This window comes from Oryctolagus cuniculus, chromosome 5 (genome assembly GCF_051225735.1).
Source record: "Oryctolagus cuniculus isolate XC-2025 breed Fujian yellow rabbit chromosome 5, ASM5122573v1, whole genome shotgun sequence".
NCBI classification, from domain to species: Eukaryota; Metazoa; Chordata; class Mammalia; order Lagomorpha; family Leporidae; genus Oryctolagus; species Oryctolagus cuniculus.
In genome coordinates, this window is record NC_142871.1 from 150540531 (window position 1) to 150562149 (window position 21619).

Consider the following 21619-nt stretch of genomic DNA (forward strand, 5'->3'; position numbering starts at 1 on the left):
AGACTCCTGATGTTAGCAGCTCCTTGTTCTTTCACTGGTGGTGCTGACCGTCTCCGCTGCCCACCATTCACATTGCCCCCCTCTGTGGTGGGAGGTGCTCACCTGGGAAGGACAACCAGTGGTCCCCGGGGAGCTGCAGGATGCTCTCATTGTCTTCCGACCCCTTTTTAACAAAACTCCTATATGGGACAGCAAAACTCTTTCACTAGAATGGATTTTCTTATGAACAAATTTGTAGGGGAATTATGTTAAAATTGCTAATACAAAAGTTGTTAGTTATATTAAATACTGCAAGCATTGTACCAATTGCTTTAGATACATTTTTTCATCTGATAATTAGAACACGGTTTAACCTGAGTTTTCAATGAGGAAATCCAGCTTTGAAGTTACATCTTTCCAAATGTAATTAAACTCGAAATGATGAAGTCCGAAGTGAATCTTTCTTTGTACTAAACTCAGTATCATAACAGTGATACTTCCTGCTTAGTCCAAGCCATCATTGTTTCTCAACTGATGAGCAACTACCTTGAATGTTATTGCTAACAGTTCAGTAGAGCAAGTTTCTTCTTAACCACTAAGAATATTCTTTCTCCAATCTGTAGGTGTGGAGCTCAACAAATGAGAGATTGGAAGAGTGATGGTAGTTGACAGATTTGAGATCCCATGAAATATGGTAGGGTAAGGAATAAAGGCGAATTACAGAGACAGAGCAATATGAGCATTAAAGAATCTGGCAGAGGAACATTGGCCAGGCCACCTGCCGTCTTCTGCATCAGGGTGGGCAGGCAGAGAGTTTCATGGAAGATGGATGGTTTACGTCGAGGCCACCATGCCATGTGGAAGTCACTGCTGGTCAGGTGGTGGCTCATCGCCTCCTCATGTCTCCTTTCATTCTGCAACATAACAGACTTCAAATAAACACAGATCTTTTCGGAGAGAAGGATAAAATCTCTACAGGGAGATCCCAATTGGAAATTGAAAGTCACAAGGGAGTTTCTTTTCAACATAAACTGTGTTAGACAGAATTAATTACAGATTCAGGAAAAAACTTAATCAGGATTAGGAAAATAAAACTACCATATTCAGAGATGAATAGAAACAACGGGGTACAATCATTTCTTTCTTGTGGAGATGATGGTTGTATATATGTAGTACCCAATCCTACAAAGCCTATAGCTGGATGTAGCCAAAATTAATACAGTAAAAACAAAAGTTTGTTATAAAGGAGCTAATTTATGTGGAAACCAAGACACATTATATATACAGCATGTAATATATGTGACACATATGAAACATGTGAGTATAAAATAAAATGTTTGTGGACATATAATTAAACGTTTAAGTTAGTGCAAAAACTTTGAAATCCGTACTTTTTATTCATAATACACATTTTACATTCACTTTCTGTAGCCCCCTTGTGTACGTGTGTGTGTGTTTAAATTTCATAGGGAAGAAAGATACAGAGATAAGGTAATAAAAATAAACTCTTGAGGAAGAAAACATTCTGCATTGTGTCACAACTTGCCAGGTGTTTCCTGGATTTTTTGTCTTCCCATCTCAGTCAAGTTAATCATTTCTAGGGGATTGACCTGCAATGAAAAGTGAAATTAAATTCCAGAGGCAATTGCTTTGAAACAATAACAGCAAATACTAATATTACTATTAATATTAATAATAATACTACTAGGGCCGGCGCCGCGGCTCACTAGGCTAATCCTCCGCCTAGCGGCGCCGGCACACCGGGTTCTAGTCCCGGTTGGGGCGCCGGATTCTGTCCCGGTTGCCCCTCTTCCAGGCCAGCTCTCTGCTGTGGCCCGGGAGTGCAGTGGAGGATGGCCCAGGTGCTTGGGCCCTGCACCCCATGGGAGACCAGGAAAAGCACCTGGCTCCTGGCTCCTGCCATCGGATCAGCGCGTTGTGCCGGCCACAGCGCGCCGGCCGCGGCGGCCATTGGAGGGTGAACCAACGGCAAAGGAAGACCTTTCTCTCTGTCTCTCTCTCTCACTGTCCACTCTGCCTGTCAAAAAAATAAAAATAAAAAAAAATAATAATACTACTAACTAAAGCATATTTCTTTAAAGAGTTATTGAATATTTAGGTAGATCAAATGGAGGATTAAGCTTGCATTTGCCATATCCTTTCAAGGTTTAGCTTTCTTGAAATACCATGCATCCTGTTGGTAGTTGATAAATAGGGATTTAATCATGAAATAATAAAAGGGTGATAACAACCAAGTAAAACATTCTTATTTGGTAGTGTAATAAAAGGGCATATCCAGTATCTCAGCTATGTGCTTATATCCACCTCTATGTTGTAAAGTAAATCCAGGATCCTATTTCCTTGCTCCATTTTTATAACAATGTTAGCAAATCTTGGAAAATTTTTTTATCCTTCCTCTGAAGTTGTAAATGAAAATTGGCAGTAGGAAACAGGTGGCACTTTGGAAAAGAGTTGCTTTGTTGGCCATCCTCCACCACTTGCTGGAACTCTGTGCATCTCAAAAAGTTTATGGCAGTTCCAACAAGGGCAGGACTCTTCAGGGAGATTGTGAGATCTATCTTCATGGAGCAGCCTACTTGTTAGAGAGTTGAAGGGTATGATAGCAGAAGGAAAATAAATGAGCTAGAACAATAGGAAACAAAAATTCTTACATTTTGTTACTTGCAATATGAGCTAAACTTGAGCTTACATCATATGTATTTGTAGTAAGATTTCTTCCTATTATTTAATGAAGCCTAATGGAAATAAATAAATTCAAGAACTCAGTGATTTTCTAGTTTCCCTGGCATGTTTTATCTTGCCTTTCATAAAGAATCATAGTTTTTATTCGTAAAGTTCTTTGAAGCCTTTGGCTAAAATGCTGACTAAAGTTCAAATGTCTGATTATTTATCTTTTCATCTGACAACATGGTTTCTAAAATGCAGCTCTACAGATTGTGTACCATGTTTTCAAGTGCACTACTATTTTCTCAAAGTATTTACTTCTTATGTTCAATAACAGAATCGCTTGTCTGCTGGATACTGTGCAAATTGTTATGCAGTTACAATGCATTTTAAGAGCTGACATTTATCTCTTTTGGAAGGAATAGATCACTACATGAATTTTTTTTTTTAAATTATGTCTGCTTAGGATGAGGAACTGTGCCCACAATTAATAAAATGACATAAAGTAAACTGCAGATTGACAGATTGGCTTAACCGTGACACTGGATGCAAAGGAAGATTCTTCTACAAAAGGGCAACAGGGGGGAAGTTTTTCACATTATAAGAATGATCACCAACATGATTCACTCATGATTACATGAGTCTATAACAGCCTTTAAAGTTACAGAACTTCACACATAAAACATAATATATTTATGTGTGTGTGTGTGTGTGCGCGCGCACTTTATGAGCACTTTCATAAACATATATATATGTATATATATATGAGGCATAGAGGTAAATGAGTAGGTATATGCATTTTCAAACATAATGAACACTTAAAATATGTGAATTTATCTGTTTGTCATGGTACCTCAATAGAATTTACCTAAATATGATCTTTCTTAGCAAACTTACAAGCTGAGTATTTGGTCATGCTTCTTTTATAAAGAGAACTTAGAAGTTTTTACACAATGTATACAGTGAAAAACTTGGAACGATATAAAAAATACAATATTCCTGCTTCAAAATATTTTAGCAATTTTGGGTCAGTCAACATAATTCATGTGTGGTAAGTTTAAAATAAATGCAATATTTATTATTAGTTATTAACATGTAACCAATTTATGATTGACATTTAATTTAGTATATTATTAACCTTCTTTAAAGTCATGTCATTTTTAAACTATTAATCCTTTCCCAGGATGGTTTTTTAATTAAGTAGTGATGCTTAGAAAGATGTTTCCTACATGTATATATTTGATTATTCCTTTGTTTATATATGATCTTGTTTTTTTTTTTTTTTACTTTGTGTTCAATTTTGCCACATAAAAAATGTATGTTATGAGGGAGATTTCTAGCCTTAAAAATATTCTTCTTATATTGAACTGATTGTCACAGTCTTCTAATTCATTAATTTTCCCTTTCTCCAATGACTTAATATGACTATTTTATCATATATCACATTATATTAAATGTAATTGAATTTGGGATAACTCTTTACTTGCATTAACTTGGATATTTTCCCACTCATTCTCTATGGATTGCATCTGTTATCATTAAATACTTTAATATACAGTCGGAAATCATTGTCTATCTTTCAAAAAACAAAACCTTCTTGGCTAACCTTTCCCACTAATACTTTCTATTAAACTTTAAAAAGACATTGTAGTTTTCCAAGAGTAATTTTTAGGATACAACATGGAATTATATTAAACTAATTTTAAAGGGGGAATGAATTATCACTAGGTATTAATGTATTTAGCTTTCTCATCTAAGAATATAATTCTCTTATTAGGTAAGTTTAGTAAAGTCTCAATAAATTCTATTTTTAATGAAGTTTCTTCATATGTGTTTTGCTGAGTGTGTTAGTTACTCGGTGTTTTATATTTATGGATCATATTAAATGGATTTTTTAATGTGGTTGAAAATAAATGGGATTATTTCCCCATTATATTTTCTAATTTATTATTAACATTTGGTTTTCTTGGTTTTCAATTCAGAGCAGACACCTCTGCCCCAGTGGGATTGGAACAAGTAGAGCTGGAGATTCCAGATGCTTTCCAGTGTTGACACACTTTGGTAATTTTTTTCATTTGCTCAGGATGTATTTGTTGGCTGTAGAGTCCAGCCTGCTTTACTGCCTTTCAAAGACAGCCTTTTTCACATTAGTTACTAAGAAATGTTTAATTTTTTAATTTGCACAATTTAAAATCCAATCCTTCACGCTGATAAATTTGTGCCACTTCTCAGTTTACATATTTTCAGCCCAGATAGTATAAGCTATTTTTAAATGACAAACTGCTACAACCAGTTAGCTCGTGTGATATATATTATCACAAAAATTGGGATACAGCTTTTAGGCAAACCAGCAACAAGAAACTTTCCCTGGACCTGACCTACTAGAAGCTTCATTAAAGGTTTGGGGCAGGGGTTACATAGAGGCTTCACTTGAGTTTCCACCTGTCTTCTCAGGTACTGCCCCAGCCACTCCAACAAGCTTTGGAAATGAAGCTTAAACTTCCCAAAGGATTGCAAACATAATGGGAAATCAGTTAAAGCCTGTTTTTTTTTAAGCTTCAAGTTATGTTCTTACTCCACAAAAATTTTTTTTCCAGATTTAAAAAAAAAAAAAATTAAGATTGTATTTTGCTCTGAATTCCAGCTGAGACTGACCTGGAGCTATTTCCACACTGAGTCCCAGTCTAGTCAGCTATTTTTCTTAAGGATCTTTCTAAGCTGGTTATTGAATAAATTGGTCTTTTTGGAATAATTATCATTCATCATACTCAGTCTCTTGTTCACAGAATCTAGGGACAAAATTAGAACAGCAAGGTAACCTGTAATGGGCTCCATTAAACAGGATTTGGTTTACTTCACAAAAGTAAAATAAATACGCCTACTGGGGTGGGTGTTTGGCATGGTAGTTCTAATGCCACTTGGGACACCTGCATCCCATATTAGAGTGACTGGAACCACATCCTGGCTGTGCTCCAGGTTCTGGCTTCCCACTAATGTGCACCCTGAGAGGCAGCAGGTGATGGCTCAAGTATTTGAATCCCTGTCACTCACATGGGAGACCTGGATTGAATTCTGTGTTTCTGGCATTGGCTTGGCCCAGCCAAGTTGCTGTTTTGGGCATTTGGAAAGTGAACAAGTGGATTGAAGAATGATTGAAGAATGAACACTCTCTCTTCTCTCTTTCTCTCTCTCTCTCTCTCTAGCTCTCCCTCTCTCCTCTCTGCTTTTCAAGTAAAATGAAAATAAATAAAATTTAATTTAAAAAACCCTAATCTATATGGGCTTTGAATTCTAGGTTTTCTGCTAAAGTATAATATAGGATAAATGAATACCTTTGGCAAATACATAAGAATCAAACCATTCAACATATAAACTGAATCATCCAGAGGAAACGTTGCTCTATGTTTATAGGTATCTTATTGTGTTTCTTAAAATCATAGTTGGAAGGAACATTTCATCCATTCATACCATAGTCCCCAAAGGGTAGTGTCTACAATGGATCCTCTGATATGTCTCTATTTTATATAACAACACAGATTCAGTTAGATATTCATCAGGAAAACATCTGAAGTAATTGACATGTACACTACTCACATGTTAGACACAAGAATGAGCTAGAAAGTGTTGCCACTCTCAAGAAACTAGCAGTCCCATGGAAAGTCAGACCCGGCATCTGCCCTGTCCTATGAGCCAAGGCTGTTATGGGGAGCAGATGGAACAGTTTTGGAGGTAGCACCACAGTGAAGTACCTGGATTTACAGCACATATCTATGAAAAGTGGCAATGCACATCATTGTCCTCACCTGCACAACAAAACATTTCTCAGAAGGCCATTAAGCAGGGATTTTAACCTTTGAAAATAGATTTTGTTTACAAACTCATCTCTCATTGGGAAATGTTGAATGTTATGTATATTCTAGGTTTGCATTTCCTCTAGACTTTCACAGATTCCTTGGGCATATAACGCAAGTTCTTGACCTTGACTGTGACCCTTGTTTCCATGCTATATAAAATTTCTTGCATATTGAATTAAATGGTCTTCCTATTTAGTGTAATATCATAGACCATCAGGACCTACTCTAACTCTAAGGTGAACTGACAAGAAAGCCTCTATTGCCCACCACTTCCCGGAAGAGGCCTACCTTCTCCGGCTGTGACTGGCATGCCTCAACACATTCAGTTTGCCTGTTCTGTTCATCTCATTTTGACTGTTTCATTTCTATACAGCACCATCCCATATGAATACATCTTGTTAGTCTGGCCAGGGAAAAGAAGTATCTGAGCCCTACCTAGAAAGAATGACCCAATTTCAACTATTTGTTGACTGGCTGCAGATCATGTCCTAAGTATATATATTTTTGTCACCTACATTGTAATTAGCTAAGAATTAAGGAAATTTAATCAAATTATATTTCATGTCTTAAACATCCTTTTTTCTAAGCTATTTTTATAAATGAATTATTAGTTATAGTACATCATTTTGATCAACAATTATAGTAAGCCAATTATATTCTTGCTTTGATTTTGTTAATCAAGTTTGATAAGACCATGATATTTAAATGTGAAGAAAGTTTGATTATAAAACAATAGTAATGGTTTTGCTTTACTTGACAATATTTTGGGGTTATTTTTGAACTTCTTCTAAATTAGGATTCCTATATTGGGTTTGAAAAAATGTAAAATTGTTATGGAGAACCTAAAGTGAACATTTTAGTGAAAAAATATTTATAAAATATAATATGATATTTTAAAAAGCAGCCTAGCTTAGAAAACTGCTTCCAGGCAGTGATGTTTCTGTATCACAGAACTTGGTTTCTAATGTAGGCATAATTTTCCAATGAAAGCAACAGAGCTCCTTGGAGAAAGGGCAAGTCCTAGGAATGGAGCATGATGAGACCAGAGCATCTCATTTATAGATTGTGACAAACATCTGATCCTAATCTAAGATGTTAACAATAGGGGAAGCTGGGTGTGTGGATATGGGAACACTTTGTACTACTTCACAATTTTCGCTCTGTAAATTTAAACCTATTCTGAAATAAAGATTAAAAAAATAACTAAACTATAGGGTAAAAGTTTCTGTTGGGATGTCAAATTATTATCACTATTAATACAAATAAACTTTCAAATCATACAGAAAAAAAAATAAAGAACAAGGAAAGAAGGAAGAAAATGGTAAAAGGTAACCAAGGATCAAAACCAAATACTCAAATAATGGGCCAGCACCGTGGCTCAATAGGCTAATCCTCCACCTTGCGGCGCCGGCACACCGGGTTCTAGTCCCAGTCGGAGCGCTGGATTCTGTCCCGGTTGCCCCTCTTCCAGGCCAGCTCTCTGCTATGGCCAGGGAGTGCAGTGGAGGATGGCCCAGGTGCTTGGGCCCTGCACCCCATGGGAGACCAGGAAAAGCACCTGGATCCTGGTTCCTGCCATCGGATCAGCGCGGTGCGCCGGCTGCAGCGGCGGCCATTGGAGGGTGAACCAACGGCAAAGGAAGACCTTTCTCTCTGTCTCTCTCTCTCTCACTGTCCACTCTGCCTGTCAAAAAAAAAAAAAAAAAAAAAAAAACAACTCAAATAAAAACATGAAGCACCCTGTGTGGGGAGCAACTCGGACTAGACTGTTACTGGAATTAAGACTTATTCTATGCATCTGCTCTCCCACAATATGGCGTTGGGAGAGGAGGAAACAGCTTCTACACAGCTGCCTCCAGTTCAACCAATAAACAGCAGGACCTGCTCCTGATTGGAGGAGAGCAGCGTACTCGGTGTGTGGGTAGCAGAGTTGGGATTGGTGGAAGAGGACTATAAAGGAGGAGAGAGACAACATGCACCAGGAACATCTAAGAGGAACACCTGAGCAGCCCCCGAGAGAGCCAGCCGGTGGTGTGCCGTTCCCCCGCGGAAGTGGGGAAAGTGGCAGGGGGAACCGCCCTTCCACGGAGGTGGAAGGGTCGGTAGCCAACCCGGGAAGAACCAGCAGCAAACCCGGGGAGGGCCGAGCAGACAAAAGAACAGCGCAGGGTCCTGTGTCGTTCCTCCACGAAGAGGGGGAGCGACACCCTGATGACCAATATCAAAGTACACAGGAGGCTCCTTCAAGAGCACCTAACAACCAAAGCTGTAATAATGTTTAAGATTTCATTTATTGATTTGAGAGGCAGAATATCAGGCAGAAAGAAGGAGAAACAGAGAGAGAAAGATGTATTCCATCTACTGGTTCACTCCCCAAATGGCTGAAACAGCTGGAACTGGGCCAATCTGAAGCCAGGAACAGGAAACTTATTCTGTATCTCCCATGTGGGTGCAGGGTCCCAAGAACCTGGGCCATCTTCCACTGCTTTCCCATGCCAGAAGCAGAGCTGGGCCGAAAGAGAAACAATCAGGACATGAACCAGCATCCATTTGGGATGCTGGTGCCATAAGCAGAGGATTACCCTATTATGCCACAGTGCCAGCCCACAAACCTGTAATAATTTAAGTAATAAAATAAAATATTACTGTTTTATATAGAAACAAAAATATGTATCTGTGGCCCCACACAGTTAACAATGTCATTGAAAAAACAAATAAATTTAAAGAAATAGCATATAGCCCCTCAGAAAAATTCCAAAATTCTGTTGTAGATACTCCATGTTCAAGGAATGGAACATAATCCTTCATTTCTGAAGAGCTGCTTTTATATTGTGACTTTCTTCCTAGAAGACAGTAGGAAAAAGGGAAGAAGAGTAACTTTTGGTGGACAAACAAAACACTATTGTTATTCTATTGTTATTCAGTTTTTTAGAGTTTTTACTAAATAATGCCCTTTGTCTATTCAGAAGCCCATGCAGGATCCTTCCTGCATTTATTTTTCTTATCACAGAGGGTTACTTATGGCTGTGACAATTTATCAGTTTCTTGGTTTTTTGATGACTTAATAGTTAGGAGAAATGCCGGTCATGTGTTTTGTAGCACGGGATTCTCCTGAAATCCGTCTGTTGCCTTTCTCATGAATAAACGTGGGCTATGGGTCTTTGAGAGGAAGGCCACCAAGGAGAGTGCCATTGCCACCACAGTGCTATCAGAGATATGAAGGTGTCCGTGGTGAGTATATCCACATCAGTTATCACTGTTGGTGTTGACCTTGGGCCTCTGGCTCAGGCAGTGCTGCTCAGGCTTTTCCATTGTAAATTACTCTCTCCTCCCTTCCCATGCCATACTCTTTTTTAAATATATATTTTATTCAAGTTAAACAAGTTTCATATATTTCCTTTATAACTTTCCTTTCTACTCTCCCTCCCACCACACTCCAACCCTACCTCCCCCTCCCGCGTGGATTCCCAGTTATAATTTTTACTATGACCTATTTTCAGTACCTTTAATTATCAGATAGTTAACACTTCCCTAAGTAGAAGAACTCAACAAATAGTATTAAGAGAAAACAACACAAAACAAAACAATACAAAACACTGTTCCTCAACAAAAGAGACAAGGGCTATAAACAATTGCACTGAATTTGTAAATTGCCTTTGGTAGTATGGACATTTTGATGATGTTGATTCTTCCAATCCATGAACATAGAAGATTTTTCCTTTTTTTAAGTTCTTCTAATTCTTTCTTTAGTGTTTTGTAATTTTTGTCATACACATCTTTGAAACCCTTGGTTAAATTTATTACAAGATATTTGATTATTTTGGAGTTATTGTGACTGCAACTGATATTAAAATTTCTTTCTCAACCATGACCTTATCTGTGTATACAAAGCCTATTGATTTTTCCTTGTTAATTTTGTAATCTGCCACTTTACCAAACTCGTTTATGAGTTCCAATAGTCTCTCAGTGGAGTTTTTAGGGTCCCCTATAAAAAGGATCTTGTCATCTGCAAATAGTTTGATTTCTTCCATCCAATTTGTATCAATTTGATTTCATTTTTTTTGCCAAATGGCTCTGGATGAAACTTCCAGAATGATATTAAATAGCAATGATGAGAATGGGCATCCCTGTCTGGTTCCAGATCTTCAGAGGAATGCGTCCATCTTTTCCCAATTCAAGAGGATGCTGGCCATGGATTTGTCATAGATTGCCTCGATTGTATTGAGAAATGTTCCTTCTATATCCAATTTGCTTAAGGTTTTCATAATGAAAGGATGTTGTATTTTATCAAATGTTTTCTCTGCATCTAATGAGATAACCATATGGTTATTGTTCTTCAGTTTGTTAATGTGATGTATTGCATTTATTAATTTGTGATTGTTGGGCCATCCTTGCACACCAGTTATAAATCCCACTTGGTCTGTGTGAACGATCTTTCTGAAGTGTTATTGGGTTCAATTAGCTAACATATTGTTGAGGATTTTTGATCTATGTTCATCAAAGATTTTGGTCTGTAATTCTCCTTCTCTGTTAAATATTTTTCTGGTTTAGGAATTAAAGTGATGCAGGCTTTGCATTAAGGAGCTTGGGAGGGTCCCTCCCTTTGATTATTTTGAATAGATTGAGAAGAATTGAAATTAATTCTTCTTTAAATGTCTGGTAGAATTCAGCAGAGAAGCCGTCCAGCCCTGGGCTTTTTGTTGTTGTTATTGTTGGGATCGTCTTTATTACTGCTTCAATTTCCATCTTGTTTATTGGTATGTTTTAGGTTTACTATGTCCTCATGACTCAATTTAGGTAGGTTTTATGTGTCTCAGAATCTACCCATTTCCTCTAGGTTTCCCAATTTGTGGGCATACAGCTCTTTGTTGAAATTCCTGATTTTTTTTTTATTTTGGTGGTATCTGATGTTACTTTCCTTTTCATCTCTGATTTTATTTTATAAATGAGGGTCTTCTCCCTCATTTTTTGGATTAGTTTTGCCAGTGATGTATCAAATTTATTTTTTCAAAAAACCATCTCTCCATTTAACAGATTTTTTGTATTGCTTATTTTTTGGTTTCAATTTTACTTATTTCTTTTCTAATTTTGATTATTTCTTGCCTCCTACTCATTTTGGGTTTGGTTTGTTGTTTCTCTATTTCCTTGAAATGCATTGATATTTCATTTATTTGATACCTTTCCAATTTCTTCATGTAGTTACCGATTGCTAAAAGCTTCCCTCTTAATATTGCTTTTCCTGTATCCCATCATTTTTGGTATGATGTACTGTCTTCTTCATTTGTTTCCAGATTTTTATTTCTCTCTTGATTTCTTTTATGACCCTTTGTTCATTCAGGAGCATGCTGTTCAGTCTCCATGTGTTTCCATATGATCTAGAGATTCTTGAGTTGTTGATTTCCAGCTTTATTCCATTATGGTCAGAGAAGACGCATGGTACTATTTGAATTTACTGAGACTTGCTTTATGGCCTAGCATATGGTCTATCCTAAAGAAAGTTCCACAGACTGATGAGAAGAATGTGTATTCTGCCACTGTGGGGTGAAAAGTTCTGTAGATATCCATTAGGTCCATTTGGTCTGTAGTGTCAATTAACTCTATTATTTCCTTGCTGATAGGTTCCTTGGTTGATAGGTCCATTGCTGAAATCGGGGTATAGAAGTCCCCTGTTACTATTGTACTGGAGTCTATTTTTCCCTGAAGATTCATTAACAGTTCTTTTAGATAGCCAAGCACCCTGTAATTGGCTTCATATACAATTATAGTCACATCTTCCTGTTTAATTGATCCCTACATCACTACATAATGCCCCCCTTTGTCTCTTTCAACAGTTTTTGTGTTAAGTCTATTTTGTCTGATATTAGGATGGCAACACCAGCTCTTTTTTTGTTTCTGTTAGCATGGAATATCCTTTTCTCTCCTTTCACTTTCATATCTTTGTTGGTGAGATGTATTTCTTCTAAGAAGAGAATAGATGGGTCTTGTTTTTTAATCTATTCAGCCAGTCTTTATCTTTTAACTGGAGGGTTGGAGCCATTTACATTACTATTGATAAGTAGACCATGCCCTGCCATTTTTCCATAAATACTCTGTTTCCTTTGTATTTCTCTTGTACTTCTACTGGGGGATTTTCTGCCTTATTCTTTCATAATGATGGCTGTCTTTCTGTGTTTCTGTGTGTAGCAAATCCTTAAACATCTTCTGTAAGGTTGGACTAGTCGTGACAAATTCTTGCAATTTCTCTTTTTTGTGAAAGGTCTTTATTTCACTTTCATTCATAAATGAGAGCTTTGCAGGATACAGTATTCTGGGTTTACACTTTCTTTTGAGACTTGGACTATATCTCACCATTCCCTTCTATCCTGGAGGGTTTCTGATGAGAATTCAGCTGTAAGTCTAATTGTAGATCCTCTGAAAGTAATCTGAGGCTTCATGCATATTTTAGAATCTTTTCTTTATGCTTCACTGTGGAGAGTTAGAATACAATGTGTCATGGTAAAGATCTTTCCTGGTTATGTCTGTTAGGAGTTCTATATGCTTCCTCAATTTGGACATCCCTTCTTTCTCCAATTGGGCATTTTTTTAAATTATTTCACTAAATAACCTTTCTAATCCATTCTCAATTTCCACATTTTCAAGAACTCCTAAGACCCATATGTTGGGTAGTTTGATAGCATCCCATATATCTCCAACACTGCTTTTAAATTTTCTATTTTCTTCTTTTTATTTTGGTCTCACTGTAGGATTTCCAATGATTTATCTTCTAGCTCAGATAGTCTTTCTCCTGCCTTGCCAAGTCTGCTGTTAAGACATTCTACAGAATTTTTTATTTGATCTATTGAGTTCTTCATTTTATTTCATTTTGATTTCTCTTTAAAATCTCAATTTCATGAGAAAAATTTTCATTCATGTCATGTATGGTTTTTTTTTTTAATTCATGGATTTGCTTCTGATTGCTTTTGAGTAATCCTATGACTAATTTTTTTTTTACTTCTGTTTCTGGAATTTCATCAATCTCTTCACCTTCACATTCTAATACTGAAATATGTTGTGTTCCTTTGGGGGTTGTTCATGGTGTCTTCCTATCTTGTTTCTTGAATTTCTGCATTTATTTTTTGGGATTTGTGGAGTTAATTGTTGTTGATGTTGTTGTTTTCTCTCGGATAGCTTTTATCTTTGCACTGTGCCTCTGTGGCTTAGTGGAATATCTGTGCTTTCAGTCAATACTGAGAGGTATGGGATAGCTGTGTCCAGGGAGAGTTGGTCAGTGCTCCAGGGTGGTGCAATTATCCAAGGTAATGCCCAAGTTGGAGATGGTAGCTCTCCTCCCATTAGCAGAAGAGGGAGGGTTTGTCACATTTGTTGATGTGATCACTCCCTCACCTCCACTACTTCAAGCTGAACAATGCCCAGGTGTTAGTCACTCAGCCATGAGAATGATGTCCACAGTGCTCACTGTGAGCATGGTTACAGCTACAATGAGCTACTCTGGCAAATAACGAGTTCTGAGAGTGTGCTGTACACCTAGAGCTTGCCCAGAACCTTAGTTACACCTTGTCCCCTCTCACACAGTCACAGTGTTTTCACAGTCTCAGCACCCAGTGCTGCCACAGTGAAGGGATGCAAGAGAGTTCACTCTGTCCCACTAGCCTGTCTTGTCCACAGAGAGACTTCAGCCCATGTGTGCTTCACCTGGGTGGATCAGGTTTGATCTTCCAGCCAGAATCAAAATCAATGGGGAATGGGACATTTTCCCTATGGTAAAATCCCTGGTCACAAGTGTGCATAACGCTGCCAGGCACAGCTCTACTCATTCCACAGTCATGCTGGACAGGTACAAGGGTCCCTGCAGTTGACACTTCCCTTAGTGGGGATGGCTCCCCCTCCCCACCATTGCCAGGTGGGTGCAGTGTTGTTGTTGACCAACGACAAGGTGGGGACAGTCCCCACCAATTGACTTGAACTGCTGTGGTTGTCCCTGCCAACAGTCTCCACTAGTTGTTGGGTGTGCCCAGAAGAACTGAAGCAGCTACTATCTGTTTATGTCAGAAATGGTGCCAGCCTTCTCACAGCTCGCCACGGGGTGCTGGTGAGGAGGGGGACGAAAGAGGGAGAGAGATGCACTGCTCTTTTTCTTCCCGCTCTGGTTGAGCAGTCATCCAGCTCCCCTGAGGGTTCTGGGCCAGATTCAGTCACAGTGCAGTCTACCAGACTCACCCTCCAGCTGTATCAACAGTGGCGAGGCTGGTGCAGTCTGACCTCACCTTGCTTGCCAGAGCAGGCTGCTGGGTCGTTTGTTGTGTCCATGCCATGTGCTCCTTGCTGTACATCTGCACCTTCCTCTCAGGTCCAGGCCATTTCCACTGCTTTTGCAGGATCTGCCACTTCAGTTTTCCCTGCAACTTTTCCCTGAGAGTGTACCTTCTTCACTGCTTTTTTTTTTCTGCTAAGTTTGCAGAACCTAGAGCAGACCTCCCTGTAGCTATTCTGCCATCTATCTCTTTCTTTCAAAAATTTTTATATGAAGTAAACAAATTTCATACATACAGATTTAGGAGCATAGTGATACATCCCATTACCCTACCTTCCTTCCCACACTCCATCCTTCTTCTTTTCTTATTTTTTTCTTTTAATTTTTACATGACCTGCTTCCAGTTTATTTTATAATCATAATCTTAACCCTCTAGTAAGTAAATAATTCAACAAATAAGGAAAAAACTCCTTCTTCCTCAACAATAGAGCAAGGACTCTAAACAATGATCCCATCTCAAGCTGTTCATTTCACTGATACACATTGCATTTTTGTGTGCTCTATTAGTTACCACAGATCAGGGAAACTATACGATAATCGTCTTTTGGGGACTGGCTTATTTCACTAAATTCAGTGCTTTCCAGTTGCATCCATTTTGTTATAAAAGACAGGATTTCATTATTTTTTATGGCTGAGTAGTATTTCATTTAGAAGGAGCCACTGGGTGCAGCCCACGCTTAAGGAGAACTAGATATTAGCGAATGGGAATTCTCTCCACTATCGTCATAATTTTTCTGTAAATCAAAAACTGTTTTAAAATAATCAATTCATTTTAAAAAATCAGTGTGACCACTTCATATAGTCATCTGCATATAGTGGAAAATAGGAGAACATAAAGTCAATACAGTAGCTTCTGCAGAATATTACTTATTCTGTCTGTTCAAAAACCCAAAAATACTTGCTACTGCAAAGTGAATCAATGAAACCCTTTGATCGCACTCAATTCTCCTCCATGTTACATTAGCCCCAGGAAAACAAATCCTAAGCATGAGAATGGCAAATAGTCTTGCAGTACAAAAACGCTAGCAGTGGCCTGAAGATCAGAGCAAAATTGGTCTTTTGATCTTCTGCAGGCAGTGGTCCCTGTGCAGGGCATTAACTAATCTGATCTAGTAAGCTACTTAGCATGATTGCTGCTTTAGATTGGTTGTGTACAGCAGAGTTCAATGGATGGAGGAGCTATGCCAGTGTTCAATACTCTTGCCCAGTAGCTATGCTAAACTGCTTCTTCCTTTGAACATATCAACTTAACCAGGATTAACCTCAGCACATATGGAAAATTCATAATTCTCCAAAGTGTTTAAAATGCTATGAATCTTTGCTCGTTCATCTAGAATTTATTCATTTGAAAAAGCATTTACAAAATGCGCCTTCTCATAGCCATTTTCACCTGGGTAAAACTGTCTCAGCTGGGGTCCCTTTCCAGCCAAATTGCCAACTCCAAATGTCAGACTCTTTTTTTTTTCCTTTTTTGGATGATCAACTGCTCTGAATCATCATCTTGCACATTAATGACTGTGTTTTTAAGGATATCCAGGAGTAAATATTGTAAAAACAACATTGGTAAAGCTGAAATCATGCATTCAGAAACGCTGGGAAGCAGCAAATAGAATCTTCAGAATCCGAGAACTGACAGCCTGTTTATTTGGATAGCAGAACTGCGTCATTTTCAATCTGCGACTTAATTTTAGTTTGCTTCGTGGATAATTTATCTGTGAATATGACCTAAAATAAAAGAACTTTGCTAAGTTTACATGAGCAACATTTGAGGATTTCTAATAATGAATGCTAGTAATCTATTCATCAGAGTCACCCTCCTGTTTGAACATTTGAACTATTACAGGGTTTGCTCTCTGAGAATATTTTGTTATGCCATCAAGAGTCAGTGAAGGTCAATTCATGCCAAACCAGATCCTGGAAGGAAAGTAAATTCTTAGCAGAATTTGTGCAAGGAATGCTGGAAAGTGGTATTTTCAAGCTCTCAGATGTATCATGTGATACTCCATGTGCTGAAGCGCCTTACTGTACTACACACAATACATGTTTCTTAACTACAGTGTAGCTTGCTATCAGTAAGACTCTGCAGTACTAGAATAGGGCATGCAGATATGAAGAAAAGTGACATTTTCTTTTTTGACTGTTAAGATATATAAGAAAGAGAAATAATTATTTTAATTACTAAAGATTTTTTTCTTTTAATTCTTAAGTTGTTTCTTACTTTCCATTTGTGTTTCTGTGATTTGTACTAACATCTTTTATTCATTTTGTAACTTTCTACTTATTTAATTTAATCATTATATATTTATGGAAGAGTATTGTAAATTCTTCTAAATATAGTGCTTATTAAAAATAATCACTCTAAAAGCTTTAATAAAAACAGCCTGTAACTGAATGCAAAATATGCAATTATGTTTCTATTGAAGATCATATTAGTGTTTTGTCTTAGACTGTATCAAAAAATAGTCAATTCACAATCTCATTTAATATCAATGAATCCAAAAGCGATTTTTCTCTCTGACTCATAAATTAAGTATAGCACACTATAGTGACAAATTATTGCATATATTATCCATTTTTATGAAAAACACAATGCTTAAGGGAGTAGGACTTATACATTTTCTGTGACTTTTGTTAACACATGTAAAGCTGATATTTTTAAATTAAAGTTTCATATTAAAAATTTGTAGCATACCTACAATGTACTTTAGAAAACAATAAACCAAAAATCTTCATAAGTACCTTCCAACCAGCTAACTACAAGTTTAATTTATTAAACTATAAATTAAATGAGCCAACATTAAAGTATTAGAACTGACAGACACAGGGATCCCTTAGTGCTGTAAGCTGTAGTGCCAAAGACAAGGAGATATTGAAATGTCAGTAAAAATTCCATTTTGCAATACTCCTGCTAAACAAGAAAAGGCATTTTTCTTTGGCATCGAATTATTTAAGAGTGAAGAGGCAAGGTAGGAAAAATAATTGACTTTATAAAAAAAGTGTAATTCAATTGAGCACACTGGCTATGGGGAGAAAGGTCCTGCAGCTGCTGGTGAGTCTCTCATCAAAGACTCCTTGGTCAGATGCAAGGCGGTCGCTCATTCATCCAATAAAGCATGGATGTAGAGCATTACCTCACGTGCAGAAATTTTCATTGGTTGGCCAGAGAAGAGGAAAGAAAATTCCTGGCAAATTTAATCTCACTGACATTTCCCATGTATTTCAGTGGAGATGGTTTCAGACTTATTGTTAAGAAAGTCTTGTTAACTCTCTGCTCTGGACAATGTCAATTACTTTTTTCGACCCTCTGGTTTGATTTAGTCCCATGAACAAGGCAGCTCTTGCCATAAATATTCCCCTCAATCAGTGTAAGGAAAAGAGAGGCCTGCATTACGTTGGGTTATTAAGATGATGGAAACGACCAAATCTGTTTTAAATAATATGTAACATAATGTATAAATACCCATCAAAATACACAATTGAACACTTATTAGTTTTGCAGCATGTGGGTAGCATAATTATATATATGTTATGCATATATGTGGCATGGTCATATGTACTACATGGTTAAGAAGTCCTTGAATATTTTAAGTTTGTTGTTTTGATTAAACTCTTTTTTTCTATGAAAAGATTCTTTTGTTAGATGTTATTTGCTTTTGCCAGGATTTCCAACTTAAAGCTATCAATTATTCACGCTAAAAAATTAAACTTAAGTGGTCTCTAAAACTTCATTTTAATTTCAGAAAGTTCTGACATTTCCTGAATCCACAGATAACGGGTACATTTACACCCAGAGGAGATGCCTTAAATCATTTACATATGCCAATAATGACGTATTTCTTTACTGAACAACCAAATTTGGATCAGGGACCCTGCTGGTATTCTGGGGTACTGTGTTTTCTATGCACCAGTGGCATTTCAGAGCTCAATACTGTTTTCCCTGGGGAAAGGTGCTACAAATCTGTCATTCAATATCCTGCAAGCCTTCAGCTTTGCAGTGATTGCCAGCTCCCAAAGAGCAGAAAGAACAGAACCAGTCAATACCTTATAAAAGTATACAAATTAATAAGTGAGAATCAGAGGATCAGTGTGCCATATATGATCATCATAACATGAACCAAAGAGGAGATGATATATATACATACATATATATATATATATATTTGATTCAGTGGTTTCTCAAGCTTTTCAGGGCTCTTAATATGACAAATTTGTTACTATCTTTGCTTAAGTATCAAGAGGTGGGCGTTGTGGTGTAATGGGTGAAGCCTCCGCCTGTAATGCCAGCATTCCATCTAGATGCCCATCCAAGTCCCGGCTGCTCCACTTCCTATCTAGCTTCCTGCTAATGCATCTGGGAAAGCAGCAGAGGACAGTTCAGAAGAAGCTCCTGACTCCTAGCATTGCTCTGGCCCATCCCTGGCCATTGTGGCATTTAGGGAGTGAAATAGCACATATAAGATTTCTCTCTATCTCTCTGTCTCTGTCTCTCTCTCTCTCTCTTTCTGTAATACTGCCTTTCAAATAAATAAATCTTTTAAAATACTGTCCATCTAACAATGCCAAACTGAATTAATATTGTCATCCACATATTCACAGATACACAAATGCAAGATCTCATGTTAGAAATGTGGGAGTATCACTATGTCTCTAAATCTGTATATATGATGTACATGAAACTCATACATCTTAAATAAAAAAATTAAATGGAAAAAAAAAAGAAATGTGAAAACAGGCTAGCACTGTGGCACAGTGGGTTAAAGCTCTGGCCTGAAGCACTGGCATCCCATATGGGTGCCAGTTCTAAACCCAGCTGTGCCTCTTCCCACCCAGTTCTCTGCTATGGCTTGGGATAGCAGTAGAAGATGGCCCAAGTCCTTGGGCCCCTGCACCCATGTGGGAGACCTGGAAGAAGCTCCTGGCTCTTGGCTTCATATTGGCACAGCTCCAGCTATTGCAGCCATCTGGGGAGTGAAGCAACAGATGGAAGACCTCTCTCTCTGTCTCTACCTTTCTCTGTAACTCTGTCTTTCAAGTAAATAAAATAAATCTTAAAAAAAAGAAATGCGAAAATAATCAAAACATTGTGTATGTTCAAGGTACTATTTGAGTCATTTAAAACCTATGATTTTCTACTACCAAACTATGTGGATTTAGATATAGCATCTATGATCCATATTATCACCATTTATGAAATAAGGATGTGAAGCTGGGCTCATGGAAACTCTTATTTACTATCTAAAACCACAAATAATTCTCTGAAGTAACAAGTTCAATTAATTTTTCAATTTAAAAATTATTTAATACTTAAATTAGATATATGTATACACACACACATACATACACACACACACACACACACACACACACACATATATATATATATAGAGAGAGAGAGTGGGGGGGGGTCTCCCATCTGCTAATTCACTCTTCAAATGCCTGCAACAGCTTCTCAGGGCAAGACCAAAACCAGGAGCATGGAACTGCATCCAGGCAGCCCATGTTGGCGACAAGAACGCAAGTACTTGGATCATCTCTACCGCTTCCCTAGCTCTGTGTTAGCAGGAGGCTGAAATCTGGTTCGGAACAGCATCATACCCAGGTACTTTGATATGGGACATGGACATCTTTACTAGGCTAAATCCCTGCTCTAGAGTCAATTTACCTTTTGAAAAATAGAAATTTATGCATTTGATCTGATAAAGCAGAATTCATTGACCAATATATGTTAGGTGCTGATCTTCGGTGCACTGGCATACAGTGGTTAAGAGAACAGATGAGACCCTTCCTCTTATGAAGACATTGTGGAAAAGACAGCAAAAAACAACTACCATGACAAGAGCCTAGGGTGATTACTGAGGCCATAAACAAGAGTGTCAATCTGTTAAGTCAACAACAGGAGTCACTGTGCACTTACTCCTCATGTAGGATCTCTGTCCTTAATGTGCTGTACATTGTGACTTAATGCTATAACTAGTACTCAAACAGTACTTTACACTTTGTGTTTCTGTGTGGGTGCAAACTGTTGAAATCTTTACTTAATATATGCTAAATTGATCTTCTGTATATAAAGATAATTGAAAATGAATCTTGATGTGAATGGGATGGGAGAAGGAGCGGGCAATGGGAGGGTTGCGGGTGGGAGGGAAGTTCTGGGGTGGGAAAAGCCACTGTAATCCATAAGCTATACTTTGGAAATTTATATTTATTAAATAAAAGTTAAAAAATAAAATAAAAGTAAATACATAAGAAAAAAGAAAATAGATTAAACAGGTAATTTCAGACTGTGATAACTGCTATGAAAAAATAAAAAGGAAATTATGAAGGGGGTAAATAGAAGATCGCCACTTTACATTGAATAGTCTAGGGAGGACTCTCTGAACTTTGATTTTATGTTAATTATAATTACAAACCAAAAGCTTACTCTTCACAAAAGTGATTTTGTTTGATTTTGCTTTTCCTAAACAGCACATTCATTATCCTTGGGAGAATAGATTATACAATGTGGGTTAGAGCAAATGTGACAATGTTAGCATTGACATCTAAGCAAAAAAAAAAAAAAAAAGGAAAAGTAGAGTTGAAGAAATGTGATAGGATTTGGGAATGCTTTTGGAAGGTGATGCCAGCAGAATTAATTAATTAGTTAATTAATTAATTTTTTTTGACAGACAGAGTTAGACAGTGAGAGAGAGAGAAACAGAGAGAAAGGTATTCCTTTTCTATTGGTTCATCCCCCAACTGGCTGCTACGGCCGGCGCGCTACGCTGATCCAAAGCCAGGAGCCAGGTACTTC

The 21619-nt window shown here is 37.5% G+C and overlaps 1 long non-coding RNA gene across 9 annotated transcripts in view; it reads right to left on the minus strand.

Annotated features, from left to right (window-relative positions):
* Positions 1-295: 295 nt before the first annotated feature.
* The window catches only part of LOC149126789 (uncharacterized), a 36077-nt gene continuing 14753 nt past the window's right edge, over positions 296-21619 (minus strand). For 4 of the 9 annotated variants that reach the window (XR_016234250.1, XR_016234249.1, XR_016234251.1 and 1 more), the window contains one exon: positions 16250-16554. This is a non-coding gene — a long non-coding RNA (uncharacterized LOC149126789). Of the gene's footprint in view, positions 1590-8489; positions 9026-9340; positions 9362-16249; positions 16555-21619 lie in introns of those variants that run through there. The other 5 variants (XR_016234245.1, XR_016234247.1, XR_016234252.1 and 2 more) reach the window with 4 other exon arrangements.